The 15,866-nt window shown below is 40.5% G+C and overlaps 1 protein-coding gene across 2 annotated transcripts in view; it reads left to right on the forward strand.

Annotated features, from left to right (window-relative positions):
- Positions 1–997: 997 nt before the first annotated feature.
- Positions 998–15,866, forward strand: part of LEPR (leptin receptor) — a 105,661-nt gene continuing 90,792 nt past the window's right edge. The window contains exons 1-4 of one of the 2 annotated variants that reach the window (XM_086717216.1): positions 998–1,489; positions 2,247–2,353; positions 13,964–14,149; positions 15,488–15,536. The gene's annotated coding sequence lies outside the window, so the exon portion shown is untranslated. The remainder of the gene's footprint in view (positions 1,490–2,246; positions 2,354–13,963; positions 14,150–15,487; positions 15,537–15,866) is intronic. The other variant, XM_086717218.1, reaches the window with a different exon arrangement.

Consider the following 15,866-nt stretch of genomic DNA (forward strand, 5'->3'; position numbering starts at 1 on the left):
TCTTGAGTCTCAGAAACACAGACTGGGAGTGAATTCAGACTCTGAAGACTAAGAGAAGTATCCTAAATTAGGGGAAAAGAAGAAAGCCAAGGGTGAAACAAAGAGAGCTAAGTTGGTACACCGTTGAGAAAGAGGCCCTGCATACTGTTAATGAATCCTTCACTAATCAACACCCTGTGAGTGTCTATGTTGTTTGGTGTCTTAAACTGAATGTGTTTTATAATATCAATTACAGCCAATCTATAGTTGAAACAAATTTTTGAAGTATCCTATGAAGTTTATATCTGAGGGCTGAGCTCGATGGGGGAGCAACAGACACTCTCAATGTGTGGGGGAAAACTAAGAGTGGAGAGGATCCAGAGTAGAAAGAGTGGTTGCCCTTTATCCTAAATAGAAGTAGGGATGGAGAGAAGACCCTAATGGCTTGGCAACTGGGGATAGCATGGGGCAGCATGTCTGTGCAATGAAGGCAGTCAAATCTGAAGTAGCCTTGCAGAGTTCCGACTTGACTCACTGAGGTGTAGGGACAGTAGCTTCATTCCTGAGAATAGCATGGGCGTGCTTAGAAAGCCTTGCCAAGGTGGCCGTAGCCCAGGTAGTGGTTGGAGAATATTTCTCGATTCACTTCAGAAAGGCACTAGGGGAAAGCAGGGAGAGTCATTGATCCTGAAGTGACCTTTGGCATGGACCCATGTAGATCAACATCTGAAAAACAGACAGGATGAGGAGTCCCATGTGAAATTCAATACCTGACCAAGGATCAGAGCTTTTGCTTATATTGGGCCCAGCTGATGTTTCTCTTACTGTCTCCTGCTTAGAAGTTAGAAGAGAAGTTAAGGGAAAAAAGAGGAACCTGAACTCATTGAGGTTTGGTTTCTATCCATTGGTACAACAGGATATCACTGGAGAAATGGAGTTCAGTTGCATACAAAAATTGTCACATTTGCTGAACACCTGCTTGCGTGGCCTGATTTTCAAATTATGTCTTCTCCCCCAGGCTGAGATCTTCCATGTGGCAGAGAACCTGGCTGCTGGAAGCTGCCGCTCACAGCCACACTTATTCACCACCATAGGAGGGGAAAATGCTGCTGAACCCTTTGACGCCCACCCCTTGATCCTCCCGACCCAGCTTCTGTTTGAAAAGCTTCAGAGATCAGTGTTCACTACCCTTCTATTGGTGTTCCCACCCCATAGAACTGTGATATACTATGACAAATCCTCCTTGGGTTTAAGTCCCTATGGACCTTAATGGAAAGTGGCCAGTATTTCTGATAGCCTCGGTGATTGGCACACACATACTATAAATGAATTTTCACATAGCACAAAGCCATGTGCAAGGTGGCCTCTGAAGCCAGGATGCTGTAGCAGATCCATGCGCTTGGAATCCGAGGGGCAGCAGTTCGCCACCAAAGGAAATACTGTGACCAGAAGAAGAGAAAAGGGGGAGCTGGCTGGGAAAATAGTAAGTCTCCCCCACAGTCTGTACTGGGTAGGTATCTAGTAGGACCACACTAATAAAGGCTTCCTGGGGATGCCTGGGTGGCTTAGTCAGTTGAGTGTCCGACTCTTGATTTTGGCTCAGGTCATGATCCTCGGCCATGGGATTGAGTCCTGCATTGGGCTCTGCACTGAGCTTGGAGCCTGCTTGTGATTCTCACTCTCCCTCTCTCTGCCCTGCTCCCCCCACTTCTCTAAAATTTAAAAAAGAAAAAAATTAAGGTTTCTTAATATCACATCGATATGATGAAGGTAAGTAAAATAATTAATAAGATACTGTGTCTTTTATGACCCATTGGTTCAGAACTAGAAACTGGGCTCTGAAACAGAATACAACAAAACAACAGTGACAACAAAAACACTTAGCCTTTTCATTGTAAACGTGTGTAAACTCTGTAGCAGTTCAACGATGAGATTTGGCTTATAGGCCATGAATGGGCCTGGTGGTTTTTGCGCTCAAATCTCATTATATGCCTGCAGAGAACAAAGTGCTTTGTGCTATGTGAAAATTAGTTTATAGTATGTGTGTACCAATCATCAGGATTATCAGAAATACTGGCCACTTTTCTTTAAGGTCCGTAGGGACTTAAATCTGAAATGCATTTCTATGAAAACTTCATTTCACTGCATAATTCTGAAATGATTCTAGCCAACTGTTTATTCATAGCAGCCTTTTCAGGCAATAGTCTAGGAGTAATTTCTCTGCATGTCTTCTTCTCCTTGTCCTTCTTCTTCTTTTTTCTAAATAGGCTCCACACCCAGTGCAGAGCCCAACATGGGGCTTGACTTCACAAACCTAAGGTCAAGACCTGAGCTGAGATCAAGAGTCAGATGCTTCACTGACTGAGCTAGCCAGGTGCGCCACAACATTTATTTTCTTAACTTGAGTTCTTATTATATTCTTTCAAATGCAAGGAAATAATAATTACTTTGGCTTAAGTATAAAGTCTGGAGAATTTTGTAATCTCTTTTACACCTGGTACCATTTCTGATAAGGAGGTAAATAGATGATAAATATATGAATATAACACTGTGTATCCTGACAAAAATACTGACAATGCAAAAAAATAAATTCCTTGAAGAAAAGTCCTATTTTAGTCCAAGCTCTGGTACTAATTTTAACCTTGGAGTTAAGTAATTTGTATCCTTGGTACTAAATTGTAAGCAAACAATCCAATTAACTTGCCTTTCAACTCAAAACAGTTTTTTGATCACAGCTGAAATAGCTACTATGAATTTCCTTGCTGTTATGTAGCTTTTTAGGCATTCAGGATAATAACATTTCCTCCACATTGGAGCCAGTAGCATCCAAGGACAAGAAAAAGTGTTCCAACAGATTAGGAGCCTAAATGAGTTACAAACTGGGGCGACTGCCCAGTGAGCAACAGCCAACAGTAACTGGGCTGCCCTGGGCTTTAAGGTGTATTTGAAAGGATCTAGATCTTGGGAGTCATTTCCAAAGAACATGTAATCTCACACAGATATTTTCAAGTAGCTTTCTTTTGGGGGGGGACTATAAAGTAACATGATTATTCTGGATCACTCGGAAAGGTAAAAATTAATGACTAAACAAACTCATCAATTTCTCAATCGAAAGATACCTCCTGGTAACATTTTGTCATATTTCTCCTCATTTTTCGTGTGAATATATATTTTAAAATTCATTGAAATTATATTACATATATAATTTCTATGATATATATTCTACAGAAATTTAGAATAAAATTTCTTTCTGGTATGCAAATTTTAAATAGTACTATAGGTAAATACTCATTGTACAGTAATTATCCATAAAATAAAACATTTTTTGCTTTTGTTCTTTTTAATGAAACAAATTGAAAATATACAATTTGTCTATTTTATTTTATTTTATTTTATTTATTTCATTTTAGTTTTTAAGTTTATTTATTTATTTTGACAGAGTGCACATGCACCCATGAGCTGGAGAGGGGCAGAGGGAGAGGATTCTTATGCAGTCTCCACTGGTCAGCCCAGAGCCCACTGTGGGGCTCCATCTCACAACCATGAGATCATGAGCCAAAATTGAGCCAAAATTGAGAGTTGGACATGTAACCAACTGAGCCAAAATTGAGAGTTGGACATGTAACCAACTGAGCCACTGTGGAGCCCCAAGCCTCTTCTGTTTTAGTCCAATGCATATTCATTGAGAAATCCAAGATACTGTGATAAACTTTTAGGGGATAGAAAACCAAACATTAATAATAATACATCATTTGCCCTCAAAGGCATATATGTAGGTATATACACAACTAACTGGCTGATGATAAAATGGACACAAAATAAATTTCTAAGTGATCATGGACCATAGCTACCATAGCTCCAATTGGAGAGCTTATAGGGAAGAGTCAATTTAGTTGGATCTTGGAATATTGGCTAAGATTTCGCCCAGCAGATGGATGATGGTAATGGGTGATGGTTGAAAGAGGGGTGTTGCGGAATGGAGTAAGAACATTTAGGATGGAACAGCATGAACAAAAGCAAGAAGTGGAAAAAAAAAAAGCAAAAGTGTGTTTAGGTAACTAGGAGTTGTCTTTAATAGTGGGAGAAAATATTGGTCAATTAAATCTCAGAATGAATTTGAATACCAGAGTGAATTTAATCTTTAAACTGTAGGCAGAGGAGAACCACAGATACTTCTGAGCAGTCCATAAAATGATGAAGTCTGTATCTTAAGAATATTATGTAAGACCTAAAATTCCTACACGGAATGATATATGGCCATTTGGGTGTAGGTAGGTGTTCAGGTAACTGTTTGGAAAATTTAGAAACTGTTTAGATATTTAGAAAAATATCTTTTTTTAAAAGTGTAAATTGTAGTTATGTTTTTTTCTCACTGCACCCCAAGAATACTTGTTTAGAACTCTTAGAAGAGCATAAGGGTGGCGACGGCGGGGAGGCAGGAGGGGGAAAGGCACCAGCCAGCAGCCGGGCCAGCGCTGCTCAAGTTTCACTTTTAGTCTGTGGGGTTTGCTCCACCGCCCCGCGCGAGCTTTCCCGGGATAAGTAGCATTAGCGGGCAGAGAAGAGCTGGGCGCTGCACGGGTGGAAATGACGGATGGGCCTCGGAAAAGAATGAGCACGGCTTCCCATCTTAGCTCCTACCACTATCCTGGAAGCTGCCAGAATTCTGGAATGTATTTCCCATCGAAAGTGTGAAAAAAATCAATGGACACCCCAGGAATGGAAGGTGGTTTGCAGACGTGTTACCTTGGAAGCAGGTTTGAACCAGAAAGCCTTCCTGTAGAACCATACCGTGGGCCACTCAACTGACCCTTGGGTAAACTCTAACTGCTGTACCCCCACACCATCCCTTATCAGCTTGAAGAAGCCAGTAAGGTCATCATCCCTGTTCCCTAATGGCAGTAAAGGTGGCCGAGGTGGGTCCCTGGATTCACCACAGCAGAGTGAAGCCAGCATCTCAAAACTGGGAGTTCATTCCTGGTCCGTCAAGGCTGTGCAAGCTGACTATACAGAAGAAGCAATCTGCAACTCCAGAGGCTCTGGGAGACTGCAGCCCTGCTTTAGTCACTCCGGAAGCTGACTAATCCACGCATGGCAAAAGCCTGAGGAGTCGATGGTCTGGTGGAACAAATAGACTGTCCATATTTTCTATATCTGTTTCCTTACTGTGATGCACTGTCACCCTTTGTCTCTCGCTGTTATTGTGATTCTTGCTCTACTTTTCACCACAGAATTGGCAGAGGCCACCCTGGCCAGCTGGGAGTGTGATGAGAGGTTTCTGATAGCACTCACCTTCCCTTTGTGGATAGGATGCTTCATTGGTGCCAACATGAAGAATCAATGGCCCTGGGAGGCTAGAGAATTAGTTCCCTGCAAGCCTTATAGTGGAACAGAATACCCCAGTCCTACTACTGGGGTTTGGCTCCACAAAAGCTCAATTATTGGGAAAAACTGTCTTGCCCAGTGGGGCAGAAAGTCTACCATCTCTGTTAGGAACTTGACATGCCTAGAGCGAAGATTTTATAACTCAACCACCTGGGAAACCCAATGGTGGGGGTCCCCAGAGCATCTTGAGCCAGATCCCCACCCCCTGCCTAACTTCTCTCGAGAGGCCTGGGACAATGTCCACACAGCTATCAAATGGCAGGCCACAGGTATATGTGTGTGGCCTATACTGTATATGTGGAAAGACAGCCTATCCAGTACTTCCTTCAGGCTGGTCAGGGTCATGTGTGCTGGGAACTATTAATCCATCTTTCTTCCTGCTCTCACTTGCCAGAGGGGAACATTTGGGAGTCCAAGTGTATGGGGGCAGGGAGACTCAAAGGAAATGACATGCCCTATAGCAGTGCTAGGAATTGACCCAAGGGATACAAGAGTGCTGATGCATAGGGGCACATGTACCCCAATGTTTATGGAAGCACTTTCAACAACAGCCAAATTATGGAAAGAGCCTAAATGTCCATCAACTGACGAATGGATAAAGAAGATGTGGTTTGGGGCGCCTGGGTGGCGCAGTCAGTTAAGCGTCCGACTTCAGCCAGGTCACCATCTCGCGGTCCGTGAGTTCGAGCCCCGCGTCAGGCTCTGGGCTGATGGCTCAGAGCCTGGAGCCTGTTTCCGATTCTGTGTCTCCCTCTCTCTCTGCCCCTCCCCCGTTCATGCTCTGTCTCTCTCTGTCCCAAAAATAAATAAATGTTGAAAAAAAAAATTAAAAAAAAAAAAAAAAAGAAGATGTGGTTTATATATGCAATGGAATACTACTCGGCAATGAGAAAGAATAAAATCTGGCCATTTGCAGCCACATGGATGGAACTGGAAGGTATTAAGTGAAATAAGTCAGTCAGAGAAAGACAGATATCATATGTTTTCACTCATAGGTGAATCTTGAGAAAATTAACAGAAGACCATTGGGGAGGAGAAGAGGGAAAAAAAGTTACAGGGAGGGAGGCAAACCATAAGAGACTCTTGGATACTGAGAACAAACTGAGGGTTGATGGGGGGTGGGGGAGAGGGGAAAGTGGGTGGTGGGCATTAAAGAGGGCACTTGTTGGGATGAGCACTGGGTATTGTATAGAAACCAATTTGTCAATAAATATATTTATATATTTAATATAATATTTCTATATAAATAAATATATTTATTTATTATTATTTTTTAATGTATATTTATTTTTGAGACAGAGAGAGACAGAGCATGAACAGGGGAGGGTCAGAGAGAGAGGGAGACACAGAACCTGAAACAGGCTCCGGGCTCTGAGCTGTCAGCACAGAGCCCGACGCGGGGCTCGAACTCATGGATTGCGAGATCATTACCTGGGCTGAAGTCGGACGCTCAACCGACTGAGCCACCCAGGCGCCCCAAATTATATTTTAAAAAAGAGAAAAACAAGAAAAACTAACAAAAGCACAATGGTAAGTGTACTTGGAAGAGGCACAGGAGCCAAGTGAAAGAGCCCCCAATGGCCCAAACTAGAATAATTTGAATAAAATATTAAATAATGTAGTATATTGTATTATAACTGAAAGTATAAAATATATACCATGAACTGATACTTATATAAATAACTGACTGAATAAATTTTAAAATGGGAGAGAATAGAAAAATCTCTTGTGTGGAATTCCGAATAATTTACATAGACACACCCCTCTCAGGAAGGTGGAGAATAACTTTTCAGTTTGTAACTATGGACTAAATATACTGACTTCCTTAAAAAGAGTACAGTATGGAAATGGGGAAAAGAGTAACTTAGCAGTGGAGAAAGCTGAAAAACACCTACAGCCAGATGATCAAGGTTAAAACCAACAGTGGAAAATCATGTTCCTAGCATATACCTTTCTTTTTTTTTTCTTTTTTTTTTTTTTTCATAGCATATACCTTTCATATGATGTGATGAAAATGACACTTTAACTCTGTGGTTTTTCCTAAACCTCAAGCCCACAACTCCAGTTTAATCATGAGAAAAATATCAGCCAATCCAAAGTGAGACATATTCCACAAAGTACGTGACCAAAAAACATGACTAAAAAAGTGCTCTTCAAAACTGTCAAGGTCATTAAAAGCAAGAAAAGCCTAAGAAACTTTCACAGCTAAAAGAAAGCTAAGGAGACAAGATGACTATATTAACATGGTATCCTGGATAGAATCCTGAATAGAAAAGGGACATTAAGTAAAAAATGTTAAAAATCTAAATAATGTAATGACTAGTGAATAAGTAATCCATCATATTGGGTTTCTTGGTTGTGACAAATGTACCATACTAACACAAGATGTCAACAATAGGGGAGACTGGTTATGGTGTATATGGGAACTCTCTGTGCTGTCTCTAACTTTTTTTTATAAAATTAAAATAATTCTAAAATAAAAAGTTTGTTAAAGAAGTAAAAAAAAAAAAGAAGAAGAGCATAAGAATTTACTGAAGTATTTTAATGTCTAAACTTCCTTATTAGGAGTATGTGTTTTCTTATCATTTATAACTTGACAACATAATGTTCATTTGTTCTGTATATGTTCCCTTTGTCTTTCATAAAATCATTTATTCACTCAAAAAACATTTATGGAGCAACTTTATGAGTAGAATATTGTATTATATAATGAGGATTGTAGAAACTGTCTTCTGGATAATTTGGACTAAATTCTGGGCCCGGAGATAGCATTTTAGTAGGAGGAATTTTGAATATCATTCCTTTCAAGATAAAATTACTAGCATTTCTAATAGCTAAACTTCACTAGTTGATACTCATTGTCCTGTTTATTAATATTTGGAAACTCAGATTTTCTTTATTTGTTCTTCAGTCTCCTTTCTAAATGTTTAAAGTGTTTTTCTTTTTTGCTTTTTACTGCTAGAGTATTCCATATCTCTTTGACATTACTAATGGGATATGGAATATATAACTGATCAATATCAAGGTAAATTTGCTAAATACCCCTATACCCATAGATACTAATGGTTCCTGTAGAGTACTGGTGCCCCAAACTTAAAGGATTTATGTACAATTAATGTGAAAGTTACAGCAGAGCATATACATTATAAGCTGTCAAATTACTTAGTAGTTCTTTGGCTGCTTAACTGAACTCATTAAAGTCAAACATGCATATGTATGTTTAAATAACACTCCACATCAATTAATTTTTCTGTTTCAGATTTACTGATTCACCCCAATTATCTTGAAAATAAGACACACATACACACACACACACACACACACACACACACCCCACACACCACACACACACACACACACACACACACACACACACACACACACACTTTCTATTTACTTGTTTATTGCAATACAAAACAGATGCAGGCATGGGTGCCTGGTTGGCTCAGTCGATTAAGTGTCTGACTCTTGATTTAGGCTCAGGTCATGATCTCATGGTTTGCGGGATCAAGCCCCATGTCAGGCTGACAGCATGGAGCCTGCTTGGGATTCTCTCTCTTCTCTCTCTCTCTCTCTCTCTTTCTGCCCCTCCCCTCCATGCAATTCCTCTCTCTCTCAAAATAAAGAAATAAACTTTAAAATTTTTAAAAAATAGCAGATGCAATAGGTAAAGCAATCCTCATTTTTGGAGGGATTGTTCATGCTCTGTGAATGGTGAATCAACTCCCTGGATAGTAGGTAACATTTTTACTACATAACTTGTTTTTTACAGCCCAAAACCTCTTCACGTAAATACTCTGAAGTTGCAGCTCCAAGCCTTAGATTCTTTGATATGTGCAGCCCTAATTACCGTCATTCTGATCTAAGGTCTTTCCTACCCAGTGTCGTCCTGCAGTATTTCTGATGGACAATCCTTTAGTCTCTATTTAAAAATAGTTACTGATGAAGAGCTCGTTGTCTCACTGGTAGCCTACTCTGCTTCTAATGGCTATGATAGCTGGAAGTGATTCCTTTGATTTGGTTTAAATCTGGCTACCTGTGCTTTCCACTTGCTGATTTTAGTTGGCTTACAGGGTCTATATAGAAAAATCTATCACGTCTTCATCGTTGTCTATTCAGTGTTGGAAGTAAACTATCATTCTTGCCTTTCTCCAAAAGCTAATTATCTCTGATTTCATTTGGCATGCCCGTTAAAGCACAGAGTTCTCTTTCCCTACCCCAGAGACTTTTGTTCATTAGGTCTACGATGGGCCCCAGGATTTTTGTCTGTTTTGTAGTACAAGCTGTGTAGTTTTATCAGCCTGTTTCCTGTACCTAGAATTTGGGGGTCCAGCAGCTTTTTCTATCTCTTTAAATACAAGCTGGCAGAATTTCCACTGTATAAAATTCTCAAGAACCTTATAGGTGTCCTATGTATGTTACAAGGAATTCACTCCAGAAAAGAAGAGGCTTATCCATAGATCTTCCCTAGATAATACCATTTCTATTTGGGGGATATGAGGGAATTTATGAGTCACATACTTAATCTCTTCAAAGAGCCACTGTGTGACTGAATACTCTGATTTTTTTTATTCCTTCTGAAGTATTAGCAAAAGGTTGACCAGCCATATTTTTGGCCTTCCTGGCCACAAATCTCTCAATGTTTGTACCTTTCAGAGACTGGCTGAGCCAAGAATTTCTCAATCATCAAATCCTGGTTCCTTTTTGTTTAAGAATTCTTTTTTCAATTTATTTTTTCTTCTTAAATTTTACTGTAGGTAGCAGGAAGAAGCCGGGACACATCTTCAACACTTTACTTGGACATCCCCTCTGCTATATGTCCAATTAAATTGTATCCAAGTTATGCTTTCTACAAAACTGCAGGACACAATCCTGCTAAGCTTTCTGCCACTACATAACAAGGATCTCCTTTCCTCAAATTTCCAATAACACGCTCCCTGCTTCCTTTAAGTCCTCACTAGCAGAGTTGTTAACAACTGTCTTTCTACTAATAGTCCAAGACAGGGTAGGCTTTTTCCATCATGTGTCTCAAAATTCTTCCAGTTTCTGCCCACTGACTAATTCTAACACCATTACCACATTTTTTGAGTTTTTGTTATAGCAGCACTCTGTTTTTAGTCACTAAAATCTTTTGGAGTTCAACTAGAGAAGCAGAACCAGTAGGAGATACATAGTAAGATATTTATTGCAGGGCATATGTGGTTGTAGGGACTAGCTAGGCAGGTCCAAAATCCAGAAAGCAGACTGTCAGGAAAGGCAAGCTGGACTAGTCATGGTCTGAGGCTTCTGTCCACAGGTGGAATATCTTCTTCAGGGAATCCTCAGCTCTGCTTTTTCAGTCTTCCAATGGACTAAACCAGGCCCTCCATGATTATTTAGGATAATCTCTCTTGCTTAAAGTCAGTTGATTATGGACTTTAATCACATCTACAAAATATCTTCATAGCAACACTTAGATTAGTGTTTGTATAACTGGACACTGTAGCTGAGTCAAGTTAACAACATCAAAAAGACTATCACAGGGGCACCTGGGTGGCTCAGTTGGTTAAGCATCTGACTTTGGCTCAGGTCATGATCTCCTTGTCTGTGAGTTTGAGCCCCACATCTGGCTCTGTGCTGACAGCTCAGAACCTGGAGCCTGCTTCGGATTCTGGGTCTCCATGTCTGTCTGTCTGTCTGTCTCTCCCTCCCCTGCCTGTGCTCTGTTTCTCTCTCTCTTAAAAATAAATAAACATTTTTAAAAAATTAAAAAAAAATACCGTCACAGTATCCTATATTATACTTCTTTCACTCACCACAACTGCCTCCTCATACACACAACAAAGTAATTTTCACTTGAGCGTTCAGGCTTTAAGGGGATTTCTTCTCAGAGATATCTTAAGAATCAAGATAAAATATTTCTACTTTATTGGCTTGTGGCACACAATAGTTCTTCAATTAGTGGTGACAGCTTTATGAGCTGCAAATTATTTCTCCATGAGGACTTAAAAGTTCAATGTACATTAGATATAAATTTCTTTTTGTTGGAAACAGCATTGGCAGTGTTTTAATAGTCTCTTGCCTTGCTGGAGACCAGCAGCACTGACATCACCTGGGAGCTTATTAAACATGCAGACTCTAGGGCCCCACCCCAGCACTACTGAATCGGAATATATGTTTTAAATAGCTCTCATCTGATTCAGGTGCACGTTAAAATTTGAGAAACACTGGTCTGCTGCAATTGCCTAGTTTCTTAACTGTTACCCCTGACATTTGCCTTTTTCTGTCACACCTCACATACCCGGGATGTGCTTTCCTTCTACAAATTTGAAAATAATTCTGGAGTCTAAAAGTTTTCAATATTTCATCATACATAGAGGTTAAAGTCCAAATGACCTTCAAAATCCACATGGCCTTCAAAGTTCTTCCTATTAGACTTCTGTGTACTTTTCCAGGTACACTTTTCTGAACACACTCAGGGCTACACTACTGGGTGTGATTGTAATACCTTGTGATGTGTAAGGTGCTATGCCTTTTTTTCTCTGTGCCTTTCTTTCCATTCTATGTTCCACTGAATGGAGTGCCCTACACCAACCTGGCTGAACTATGGGAATCCTCCCTTGACTCCTTGAGGGTATAAAGGACCCATGATGTTTATCTGGGTAATTGTACTGATAACATAATAGATACTGATTATTTGTTGAGAGAAAAATAAATGCTCAGAGTATGACTACCCAAAATAGTTTCCAGCGATGCTGTGAAAGATAAATGTGGTTAACAATAAATAAACATAATAGAGTACTAGGTAACAAGTCCCGTTATAAAGGCATAGTTATTGTCTCATTGCATTTCATGAGATTTCAGAGGGGGTAATTATGATCGACTCCATTTTACAAAAAAAGGAAACTGAGACAGAAAGAGGGTAGAGAACTTACTCAAATTCTCATAATTAATGTGCATAAAAAATAAAACCAACTCAGGCAATTAGATTCCAGAGTCTATGTACTTGCTATATAGCCTTGGATGCATACAAAAATATTTTTCACAGTCTTTGATAAATGTAAGTGTTAAAGATTTGTGTGGTAATTACACATATAATCAATAGTTATGATTGTCACTTCAGTTTTAAAAACTTTATAGAAACATTTAGCACACCGTAGAAAGGGTGAAGTACTGTTTTAATTAAAACTACATTCAGTTAACAGCAAACCTTTTTGAATGTCTATTGTATTGAGTATCTGTGCTTTTTTGCCTGCTTCCTCTTCAGTAAGGGCACCCTAGTTTTATTTTGGGATACCACTTTTCCCCATTCTAAGTTATTTGGTTAGGGTGAGTGAGATCAACTCTCCTCCCAATCCCTGTTTTCCAGGAGTGCACAGGTGGCTCATACCTGGATGGCCATCGTATTCCAACTCATTAGCCACTGTGACTGGTGCAGGGATGGGCCTATGACCCAAGGAAGCCCAAGAATAAGACTCAATTTGGTACCTATTAATATGCTGGTTGATTGTCTAAAATTATAAGAGGGGAAAAGTGAGAAGGGAAGTCAAAAAGGGAAGAGGTGAACCAGGAGAGAGTGGAGTCACTGAAATCATTGCAAGAGTTTTAAGAAGTGATGCATCAATATTATGAAATTACTAGTTGAATAATGTTTGTTTTTGAAACTATCAACCAAATACTTAGACAAAATATTTTATTCATTTTAAGTAACTATTACTTCAGTCATGATTGACTGTTCCCAGCAGGATCTGTTTCTGTGTAAATAGGCATATTATTGATTAAAAAAGAGAAAATAGATATCTCATTATTTTCTTTTTCAAATCAAAATTTTTCCTTTAAGGACTTTTCCTTCACTCAAGAAAATGCTGAATGAGTCAGAGTGTTAATCTGTTTTCTCTAGTAAATCCTATCTTATTATAGACATGTTTTTCAGTGTGGTAATAATTGCCTAAAAGATTGGTAGTGATTTATTTATACCCATCTACTCATTCAACAGCTCTTTATCAGGCTTCAGATATGCAGCAGGCTTTGTGCCAGAGGAAATGAGACTCAAAGTTGCCCCCTAACCTAGAATATAAGCTCCATAGGAGCCCCTGATGGAGAGCTTGCGGCCTAGTAGACATTCAGTATTGGATCACGTTATCAGAAATCCATACCTACAGATGTGGGGTGTATTTCTGTAGTAATTTAACAATGGTAGCTGCTGAGAGCCACGGTTGGCCTTTAAGTATCACCTGTGACTCAAACATGAATTTCGGGCTTGGGCCTCTGTACTTCTTTTCCTGATAGTAGTTATTCCACGTAATGCTCGGGTTTGATGATACTTATTTGCAGTAGCTTGCAATGAAAGGATAGATTATACTTAGTATAAATATGATTTTGTATAATGGTGTTGAAATGACACCCTGATACCACAGCAGACAATGAATGTGGTCCCTCTTAGTGTGTTGAATGGTGGCTTCCCCCCCAAAGTATGTCCACATTCTAAATCTCAGAACCTGTGAATGTGACCTTATTTAGAAAAAGGGTCTTTGCAGTTGTAATTAAATAAGGATCTTGAGCTGAGATCATCCTGGATTATGTGAATGGTCCCTAAATCTGATGACAAGTATCCTTGTAGGAGACAGAAGAGAAGAAGACATGGAGGAGAAGGCCATACAAAGATGGAGGCAGAGATTGGAGTGATGCAGCCATAAGCCAATGAATTCCTGGAGCCACCAGAAGCTGGACTAGGCAAGGGAAGTTTCCCTCCTAGACTTTTGGGAAGGAGTGCGGACCTGATTTTGGAGTTCTGGCCTTCAGAAGAGTGAGAGAATAAATTTCCTTTGTTTTAAGCATTTAGTCTGGTCGTTCGTTAAGGCAGCCCTAGGAAATGAATATGCTAGTTCATAGGGGATTATCTAATTAAGGATTCTGTTGTGTTGTTTCATTTCACAATAATTTGGGGAAGTCAGTATCTCTACTCCAATTATTGTCTCTATCTAATGGAGACATTTGTCTCTTTTTTGTGGTTTGATAAAACCCAAAGGTTAATGCTTCTAACCACAGTGCCCCAGAAAGTCCATTCAGGGCGCAAATAGGAAATTTCTTTTCTTTTTTTTTTTTTTTAAATTTTTTTTCAACGTTTTTATTTATTTTTGGGACAGAGAGAGACAGAGCATGAACGGGGGAGGGGCAGAGAGAGAGGGAGACACAGAATCGGAAACAGGCTCCAGGCTCTGAGCCATCAGCCCAGAGCCCGACGCGGGGCTCGAACTCACGGACCGCGAGATCGTGACCTGGCTGAAGTCGGACGCTTAACCGACTGCGCCACCCAGGCGCCCCGGAAATTTCTTTTCTTTAAAAAAAATTTTTTAGTGTTTACTTTTGAGAGAGAGAGGGAGCACGTGAGCAGGAGAGGTGCAGAGACAGGGAGACAGAGAATCCGAAGCAGGCTCCAGTTTCTGAGCTGTCAGCACAGAGCCCAGTGTGGGGCTCCAACTCACCAACAGTGAGATCATGACCTGAGCCAACCGACTGAGCCACCCAGGCACCCCACAAATAGGAAATTTCTGAATGAAGTGGCTTCAACAAGTGGTCTAGAGATCTAAATGCTCTTCATAAAAGTGTCACTGATTCTGAGAGGATATTCCTATGGGTCAAGTTTCATTTAACAAAGCTCACAAGTTGATAAAGCAGCTGGGCCAGGAGCCAAGACACGTTGCTTCTGGCCCTACCCATCTCTGGGCTACTTTCTCGCTGTGTCTCTGATGCATCTTCCTATGAGGGTATTAGGCAAGTTCATTTCTAGAGACCTTTGAAAATTAACCATCCACCCAATCCAGAGTATGTCCACTTCCCTTTATTCTTTCTTTCTCTCCCCGTTGGGTTCCTTCATATCACCCCTCATAACTGGTAATGTTATGAACACTTGCTAGTCTGTCATTAGTCCAAGTTGAAGGAACATCATAATTGTATGTAGCATGTTGTCTGACCCATAGTAGGCCTTCAATAAAAGTGTATTAATAAATAGACAGATTAGGGAGTGAACGTTTTGAGTGGAGACTTATGAAATGTCTATTACTTAGGGGCTGTATTCCGTTCAAGGACGGATTTTGTTTGCTTGGTTTTTTTGCTTGCTACATCGAACGCCATTAAATTTCAGGACTGCAAGAGAAGTAAAGTGGTCATTTAGTCCAGCCTCGCACAGACGCGTAAGTGCCCTCTTCAGCCTTCCTGACAGGCATGACCAACATGCTTGGCGGGAACATCCTTGGTGACTTGGTGACAGGAAACTCACTACCTCCGCCCTTTGCCAATTTGCTTTCCTCTCCCACCCCTCTCAGTTATTGCAATCTTTGCTGTAGCATTTTGCGCCCCTGATGCAGCAGAGGCCCGCAAGTCTGGGAGTGGGAGGAACCCCGCTGGAACCCCTAGGCCCAGCCGGGAGTCTGAGAAGCCCCAGCTGGGGCTGCGGTGGGCGCGCAGCAGCTAACTGCTGAATGTAGCAGCGGCGCCGCCTTCCTGCTGGGATCGTCTCGCCT

The sequence above is a fragment of the Puma concolor genome, chromosome C1 (assembly GCF_028749965.1).
Source record: "Puma concolor isolate L17-30 chromosome C1, mPumCon1.1.hap2, whole genome shotgun sequence".
NCBI classification, from domain to species: domain Eukaryota; kingdom Metazoa; phylum Chordata; class Mammalia; order Carnivora; family Felidae; genus Puma; species Puma concolor.